The 9,733-nt window shown below is 41.6% G+C and overlaps 1 protein-coding gene across 2 annotated transcripts in view; it reads right to left on the minus strand.

Moving 5' to 3' along the window:
- The window catches only part of LOC119656824, a 64,934-nt gene extending 56,486 nt beyond the window's left edge, over positions 1–8,448 (minus strand). The window contains exon 1 of one of the 2 annotated variants that reach the window (XM_038063466.1): positions 8,321–8,447. The gene's annotated coding sequence lies outside the window, so the exon portion shown is untranslated. Of the gene's footprint in view, positions 1–8,320 lie in introns of both variants that reach the window. The other variant, XM_038063467.1, reaches the window with a different exon arrangement.
- Between the last annotated feature and the right edge of the window lie 1,285 nt (positions 8,449–9,733).

Genomic DNA, 9,733 nt, shown 5'->3' on the forward strand with positions numbered 1-9,733 from the left:
GAAGGACAGGCACGACCAAGTCATTTTCCTGCACGATAATGTAAAACCGCATATCGTGAAAGCTGTCCAGGAAGCCCTGCGAGCACTTGGCTGGTAGGTGCAACCCCACCCGCCTTATTCACCAGATATTGCCCCATCAGAGCCTCAGCAAGTGCTGAAAAATGGGTCCCCCACTGGGTCGCAGCCAAAATGACAGAAAAATGGGGCAGGGGTACGTCAAACGAAAGAAAATATTATGAATAATAAATATTTTCTTAAATAAAGAAACAAATGCGTTTGCGTCGAAAAAAAACGAACAGTCAATTTCACACACTTACTATATGGAAGGGAATCCTGGACTTGTGCATCTTCTAAAGATGTGTTCGAGATTGCTCAGTTCCCAGCAAAACTAGATTGATGCGTACTAAATTATACTGTATTATTGAAATACGCACATCTCCACCAAATCTCCATCCATTTCAAACATTATTATTTCAAACTTAAGCCATGATAATCGAATGTAGGTTGGCCGCGTCCGTTATTTTTATTACAACTTTATGGCAAGTAATAACCGTTACAAGTACATCCTATCGTTCTCTTATTAGTAAGCCGAACTGGTTTTTATTAGTCACATATACTTTCATATAGCCTGATATACACCCTGTTAGTAAATTACTTGGCACCTATAACAAATAGAACGTTGGATACACAAGATCACTCCAGATGTCTTAAAATGGATGAAACATAGGCAGGGTGATGTTAGCTACGACCTAACTCAATTTCTAAGCAGACACGGCCACGCGCATACCGTTATCGCTTCGAACGTGACGTCTCCCCGTACTGCCCGAAATGTGTGATGAAGGATGGAGGATGCGGAGCTTCTTGGTTTTTACTGCCCGTGGTTCGCCCTATGCAGAGCAGAGGAGGAAATTGACGTTAGAACACGGTTGACACCCAAGAATATCGTGAACCACGTGCTAGCCTCTGAAACATCTTGGAGGGCGGTGGAACAATTGATGAAGCCGATTCACAGTCTGTTGAGGAAGAACGAGCTTTGGAGGAAAGCAGGTAGCAAATAACGACACGAGCCGCAGTTCGTAACTGTTCCTGCCCTGCGATGTAATACCGAAATAGCTACCACGCGAGGTAAGTGAAGGAGAAGGAGATGGTTTCAGTGAGCAAGTCTTATATAACCGTATGGCAAAAGCCAGCGGTAGATTTTGAATGCTCCACATATGCAGAGCATTTTCGATATACTCCTTGTTTACACTATGGAGTGCTTCTCCAAATCGATGATCAATTCAATGAGTGGTCACAACTACGCAAGATCAGGGCCATTCAAAGGCTTACGAACACATACAAGCTCCGTCGTGATGCGATATCATTGCTACCTGCAGCAGTTTTTACTTGCTTCTCGAGTGCAATGATGGAATTCCTTATGCGCACCCTACACTTCTTACTTTTTCACGATATCGAACAGCAGTACTTCGTATACACTGTCGCTCGTAGCCATTAAAACGCTCCTAACTCCTTGTGTTCATCAAGGGACTTCCCCGTTTCCGCAGTCAGTTATATAAGTCTCGTGGTTTTAGGAGGTGGCCAAAAACTTCGCCTACGTGAGCACCTGTCTGGACAACTTAATCCCACGGTCTTCCTAAGGCACGGATTGATTTTGTGACCACAATCAGAGCCCAGCTGTGACCAGCAAAAACGGTACCAGTCTATACCAAGTGCTTGGCTTAGGATTCATACTGGTGGATGCAAGACCTACCTAAATCTCTACCGAACTAAGGAGTACGGCACCCTTGTTGAAACACAACACAACGCCGAGGCCCGAAGGTCTCTTCTCGCTTGAGCATCACCACAACCCCCATGAAGCTCCCGCTAGGGGGCCAACCGCAAACAACCCAGCTGTACTCACATACAACTGGAGTTCACCCGAAGTATGAGAGTCCAGGGGCTATCCCGGTTCCCATGGTACCAGTATACCTCTGGTGAGGTTTCGTGACCAAATTGCCGTGCAGACTCGGGTCTGATCGCCCTGATTAGGCCTTTGGAGCATTCGCCTACTGCATCACGGCCGGCAAGCCAAAGTGAGTACAGCGTCTCCCGGTGCCACTTGGTTTTGGTTCAGCCGACAGGGTTACCGCCCCGTCTTCCTCACCGCCACCTCTCAGCACTCCAAATCGGAGACAAAGATACTTTTGGTTGCGACCGAGAGTTCATCAATATTATGTACCATGTGATGTTAGCCCAGCCAGAAAATTTTCACACGGCTGGCCAACAAGGGGTTCACGAAAACTCCATATATTGAGCTTGGAGCCCAGGGCCTCTCATTACATAGTGCTTGTTTTATTTCATCTAGGTCTACATCAGACTCAATATCTATCATGAAGACAAGTAATCCTTTGGTAGAGATCATTATATTAGTGATTCTTTCTAATGTCAAACCGTGAAAACATTTTACTATAATTTTCGTTCCCCTAAGCTCAGGGAAAGGAATAAATAAAATATACCTTGAGGTATGTATTAATCAATAAAACAATCCCTCGAGGTTGGGAGGTACTGTCGAGAAATCGGTAAGGGTTCTTCACGTCAAGACGGCGCCAAAACGTAAGTAAATTAGACACAGTCACACAAATCGACGTTCCAACACTAGACATTGGTATATTCAGTGGAAAGATAGACAAATTTGCAAGAATCGTTTGGAAGCGCACCCATATTTGCGTTTCGCAAGAAGGTTGATGGTATTTAATAAAAACAGTTGTATTCTCAACATGATGTTGCCATTGTCACCTACGAGGGTATACAGAAGATGAAACTCAGTTTCGCCTTAGTTAGTTGCCCGCTTCATTTCCGCACCGCGTGATTGGCCCAACCAACTCCAAATAAGTTGAAAGGACAATCAAAAGGATAAAATCGGGGAAATGGAGCAGAACCTGACGGCATTGCAGACGAAAGCGAAGAGTTGAAACCCAATCTTATGTTTCAATGAGTTCTTCAATCGCCTTATTGAGAAGGGCAGTATAGGAAGCATAACCATTCCAATGTTAAAAACAAATGCACTCAAGCTGAATAATCAATTGGTATTGGAATGGAATTGGAATTGGCATCTGATAGAAGAAAAAAGTAGAAGCACGTCAGGGGATACACCTAGGGAGGGTAGGGCGGCAGAAAGTGATCGAATGACTTGAGATCCATTGTAACTAAGCACACCGTCTTGCGGAACCAGACTATCTCCAGTGAGGAGGTAAGTTTAGTGAAATACCTAAGGGATGCAAGAAAGTTAGAGATGGCCGAAAGCATTGAGGTTTACAGAACTCAGAAAGACGCTTTTCTTAATAACGAACAAAGCAATATGAATATTCCTGCCTATTCAAATTTATTAAGAGCCGTGTGCGAAAGACTTATTATAACATTAGCTCCATTGCTGGGACAAATAATTAGTGAGAAAAACAAACGACAACTCAATTACTCACTCGGTTCCAGTGGTGAAAACATAGGTAATAGAATTTGTCCTCATTTGGATCGAGAAAGAAAACATTTGTAAAATTTGTAGCATTCTTTTAAAAAATAAAAAAAAAGAAACACTTTGTGAAAATGCGCTGTGGCTTTAATTATCGAATGAACTAAAAGAGAAAAAGCTAGTAGCCCCCGCATCCTCAGCTAATGCATCTCCTGTTTCAGATATAAGTGAGCCTACTACAACGAGTTAAGCGGAAGAGGCAGATGGGGTACTCGGATAAAAAGAGAGCTTTAAGTTATAAGAATCCACAATGATATAATTCCAAAACAAACGAAATTTTAAAACAAATAGTAAATCATAAATAAATAGTAAATAGTAAGTGTGAAACGGAAAAGATTCTTTTTTGATTAGAGATAACCCAATTGTTTTTATTGCTCCCTTCCCTAGGAAGATCTGATCTGATTTTTTCCGTCTTACTGAAATACAGGAAAACCAAAAGTCCAACGCTACAAACTATAAATCATGTGAAAAAGAAAACCTTAAATATAATCACCGAATGGATCTCAAATAGAGAAAAAGTGATACCAGCGAAATTCAGAACAGAAGTTGAAACAATAAAAAAACAAGTCGGGAAACCGGAAGCTAAACGCTTCAGGTACGAAAGGTTTTGTTTATTTCTTTGTACGTAGCACGTAATATATCCATATATTATGTGAGAGTATCCACTTTCGGGTGATATTGACATTCATAGTCTTCAATTTTCAAAGAGGCAACAAATTTGAGGTATTATAACTTTGTTAGTAATAGTGCGATTTCCACCAAACTTGGTAAGATCATGCTCTATATTATAGCCTATATCACTGCAAAATTTCATGGTACTAGGATGAACTTAACGGGGGTTTCTAGCCAATTACAAAAAATGGTAGTAATATACTATTATTAACTTTATTTAAACAGATATCGGCATGGAAGGTATTTCGGAGCCCAGGCACCATATAGTGGCAGCCTCCTGATTTTTTTCAGATTTTTCGGTTTGGTAGTTTCTGAGAATGGCCCCCTTAAAGAAGTGATCACTTTCAACCCCCCGCGCTCCCCACCCTTCCAACGAATGTTAAAACTAAGATCGGCTTTGAAAAGTACTAATCAAGACCTTTCATTTGATACGCCATACGACTATATTTGATGATAAAAAATTTTACACCCCCCTTTTGCATGTATGGGGACCCCCCCTTAAATTCGACGTAAAAGGATGTAATTCACTGCATGCGTGAGCGTTCACAGTTCCCACCTTTCTACCAAATTTGGTGTCAATCGCTATAACCGTCTCCGAGAAAAATGCGTGTGACGGACAGACAGACAGACAGACAGACAGACAGACCGCTTTTACTCATGCCAGTTGGTTTAGGTGATTCCTACCCTGTTGGCCGCGTTTTAACGCCCCAAATGTTAGGCGAAAACTACGCGCTCGCGGAGTAGATATACGGATTTAATGCCCGAGCAGCAGTCCGGTGTTCATACCTTCACAAAATGATCAGTCATATTTAAAACTTGGTCATAGAAGGTTACTTTATCAGGACAGAAAAAAATTAAATGCTGTTTTCTCAGTAAGACATTTTTGTACCTAGTGCAGGTGATTTCTCAAAGACGAATGGGCGTATTGACACCAAACTTCAACAAAAGGTCGCCTATAAAGAATCTCGCAACACCCTCAAGCTTGCTATCCAACGGAGCAAGAGGGAAGGCTTTAAGGAGCTTTGTTGCCTTCTGTTCCGTGGGGGAGTGCTTGTAGAATGATGATGGGGCGATTCCGAAACCATCCATATCCGCTGATCACCCTACCTTCTTGTCCAGTGGTTTTCTCCATGCCGGAGGAGGGTACTGACAGCTTCCAGCCGAATGTAATACCGCCAACCACCAGTTACAAGCTGTTGCAGATGTGCGGTAGTATAGGAGATAACGCAACTCCGTGTCTGGATGGCATACCGAATAGGGTTCCGTAAAGCCAGATCAACTATTGATGGCATTGAAATGTTACTGGCTTGCCGAATATGCAATTAACGGAAAGGTTAGTACTACCAAATATTGCGTGGTGGTGAATTGGGCATGCGAAACGTATTCAATTCAGCCAATTGGAACCTACTACGGGAATCTCTGGTAAAGATTAGTATTCCTGCGGAACGGCGGCTCTGGTATGACACGGAGGACGGATCCCAGGAGTACGTTGTCTTCACGGGTGTCCTACAGGGCTCCATATTTTGCCCACTGCTATGGAACAACATGTAGACGGATGTTCTTAATTTTTCAGTTCCAGAGAAACCCACGATGGTGGGTTATGCTGACGATGTAGCACTGGTTGTAGTCGCAAAAGATCTCGAAGATGCTGAGTTATACTCATGCGAAGCAATCAGTGCTGTTAATGGTTGGCTAGCGAGTTCTGGTCTGATACTTTCGGAAGAAAAAATGGAAGCGGTCTTCATCACCAAGCGCCGTAAAAGAAATTATGCCAGTATTCAGATCGGGAATCATATCATCATTTCTATGCCCACCACCAAATACTTAGGAGTGATGATAGACGGGAAGCTCAGTTATAAGCTACATGTGCTCTATGCTTCCGACAAAGCATCCATCACTAGTGTGGCCCCGGCAAGGATGATGCCGAACATGGGAGGGCCACAGCATGCTTCCAGTTTGCTTATAGCTAGGATAGTAAGTTCCATTTTGCTCGCATACGAACAAACTGAGTACAGTCTATGGGTTTGCATTCAGGGCTGTCTTAGATGATGCAGCATTAGTTATCTCTGGAATGATGCCCTGACATTTTGGCTGATGAGATGACGAATATGTACAATGCGAAGTCTATCTTTCTCGTTTATCGCAGACGAAATTAGAAAATCTGGTGCTAAAAATGGTGGAGTCTGGGATGGTTTTAGTGAGTGGAAACCCCACACGCTGGCGTGTTCAGGCCAGTGTCGTTTGAAGATTTCCACTTCATCACAAAAGAAAAAAACAATGAATCAATTTTAATAAGGTTTTGTTTTACACGAACCTTAAAAATATTGTACTCATGTGTAACTTGTAACATGTGTAACGAAGTAACTTGAATTTGCATTTAACCATACCTCAACACATCGCATGCCTCTAATTCGCCTAAAATTTCTTTTGCATTTATACGTGTTGCAATCATCAAGCAGATTCTAAAACACAATGCGTACATTGGCTCTGAAACAACATTAAGTATCAGTTACTACACTACTCGGTGTAGGTAGTTGGTAGCCGAAAACACCTGGCGAGTAATGGTTATTAAGGCGATGAATTCTACCAATAAGGCCCGCAGCACAGCTTAAAAAAAGATTAATGCATATTCTGCTATGAATGTAGTAATTGTAGTAGGCCAAGTATGCTTTTATCATAATCTAATACATCGATCTGTAGATAGTATAGTGGGAAATTCCGGAGCAGAAGATCGTGACTCGAATATGGTTTATGATAGAGGAAAGTGGGTATCTTGGGTAGTTGAGCCAAATCAGGGTAATATTTAACATCATACGACATTACATTAAAGACAAGTCGGAATACTGGAACCTAGCGCTTCGAGTATAAAAGTTTTGTGTTGACCTTATGTGAGAAACTTCAACGCATATTTTTCCATCCATATATAGCTACAAATTCAACATATTCCTTCATATTTTTTCAAACAGACATAGATATTATCCTCACCCTAAACAAAACAACTGCCTATTACCTAGTACATATCTCACTCATATTTCCGATTTATTATACTTCGTGCAAACATACATAAGTAAATATATAGTACGTTCATTGAATACCACTGGTTTAATTTACAAATATATCTAACTGAATTAGACACTACCCGCAAACTTTATTAGCACGTATATATACCTAAATGCACACATATATCTGTCTGGAGTAATTGATATTGATATAGAAGTGACTAAAAAACTAAAACAAAACGTTTTTTTTGCAGCCTCCATTCATATCAGCTCACTATGCCGTGGTATTGACGAATTGATATGTAATGACGACGTCATACACGTTGTAGAAAGCATGAAATTCACAAAAAATTTCGAAGTTTAACCCTCTATAACTTTGTTAATAATAATTAGATCCCTTATACTACTGTCAACTTTCGGATGTATTTTGAGACCTAGATTTCGTAGAGATGCACCATTGCGATTTCTTTCTGATTTTTCGGTTAGATAGATTCTGGGATCGAGACCTACTTCTGTTTTAGGGGCAGAGCCCTCACTCCTCTATGTTTCAGCCAATATCAGAAGCAAAAACATTTACGAAATTAAATAATTAATTGATTGATCCCTTTCATTTCATATCGCACATGACCATATGTCGCGAAAAAAATTGTATACCCCTCTTTCGCATGTATGTGGAGTCCCCCTTTGAACCCTACACAAAAGGGCGGCACTTGTATGTATATGTAAAGGGATTTATAGACCACACGTTCGCACCAAATTTCGTGACAATCGATTCAACCATTTTTGCATAACTTTGGTGTGACAGATAGACAGACATTAAATCGATTTCAATAAGGTTTTGTGTTTACACTTTGCACTTTAGGATATGTACGTTGTAGGTATATTCTAACTCCTTTCTCTTCCAACCCATATTGAAAGTACTAATTCGATGAGGATATTCTGAATTTAAGAAGTACACACTTGGATCACGCAGTGCACCCATTTTATTAAAGGTCTTATGTTTGGTACAACTTTGGAACGCAATCAGTAGTAGTAGCTCCAAAACTTTTGTCTGATTTAGTAACACGAAGCAAGAGAACCATTTACTTAGACGCAGCCCTGGAACAACTTCTACCGGGAAAAGAAATACAAAACTTTCTCTAACCTTTTACTTGATATGACACGACAGTAATTGGTTACCCACTATTTAAATTGCACACACTTTTACAGTGAACACAAATTTGATTTCATATGCAAACCCGCGCGAAACCATCTACAAATCAAACACTGTACTACACTACACTACACTAGTTTATTTTTAGGTGTGTATATACATATATGTATCTAGCTTAATTTTATTCCAATGGGTGGTTATTTCAATTATTTTCCCCCCACTTTCGGTGCAAAATAGGTAGCAATGTAAATCCCGAATTAAGTCGGAATACCGGAACCTGGCGCTTCGGGTATAAAGGCTTTGTGTCCATCTTATGTGAGAAATTTTCAATACACACTCTTCCATTTGTATATGGCTAAAAACCCAAAATATTCCCTCATATTTTTTTCAAAGTACAAGAAATACATATTACAAAAGTAGATATTATCATCATCATCATCATCATCAACGGCGCAACAACCGGTATCCGGTCTAGGCCTGCCTTAATAAGGAACTCCAGACATCCCGGTTTTGCGCCGAGGTCCACCAATTCGATATCCCTAAAAGCTGTCTGGCGTCCTGGCCCACGCCATCGCTCCATCTTAGGCAGGGTCTGCCTCGTCTTCTTTTCCTACCATAGATATTGCCCTTATAGACTTTCCGGGTGGGATCATCTTCATCCATACGGATTAAGTGACCCGCCCACCGTAACCTATTGAGCCGGATTTTATCCACAACCGTACGGTCATGGTATCGCTCATAGATTTCGTCATTGTGTAGGCTACGGAATCGTCCATCCTCATGTAGGGGGCCAAAAATTCTTCGGAGGATTCTTCTCTCGAACGCGGCCAAGAGTTCGCAATTTTTCTTGCTAAGAACCCAAGTTTCCGAGGAATACATGAGGACTGGCAAGATCATAGTCTTGTACAGTAAGAGCTTTGACCCTATGGTGAGACGTTTCGAGCGGAACAGTCTTTGTAAGCTGAAGTACGCTCTGTTGGCTGACAACAACCGTGCGCGGATTTCCTCATCGTAGTTGTTATCGGTTGTGATTTTCGACCCTAGATAGGAGAAATTGTCAACGGTCTCAAAGTTGTATTCTCCTATCCTTATTCTTGTTCGTGCTTGTGTTTGACCAGTGCGGTTTGATGTTGTTGGTTGATTCGTCTTCGGTGCTGACGTTGCCACCATGTATTTTGTCTTGCCTTCATTGATGTGCAGCCCAAGATCTCGCGCCGCCTGCTCGATCTGGATGAAGGCAGTTTGAACGTCTCGGGTGGTTCTTCCCATGATGTCGATATCGTCAGCATAGGCCAGTAGTTGGGTGGACTTGAAGAGGATCGTACCTCTTGCATTCACCTCAGCATCACGGATCACCTTCTCGAGGGCCAGGTTAAAGAGGACGCATGATAGCGCATCCCCTTG

The sequence above is a fragment of the Hermetia illucens genome, chromosome 5 (genome assembly GCF_905115235.1).
Source record: "Hermetia illucens chromosome 5, iHerIll2.2.curated.20191125, whole genome shotgun sequence".
Classification (NCBI taxonomy): domain Eukaryota; kingdom Metazoa; phylum Arthropoda; class Insecta; order Diptera; family Stratiomyidae; genus Hermetia; species Hermetia illucens.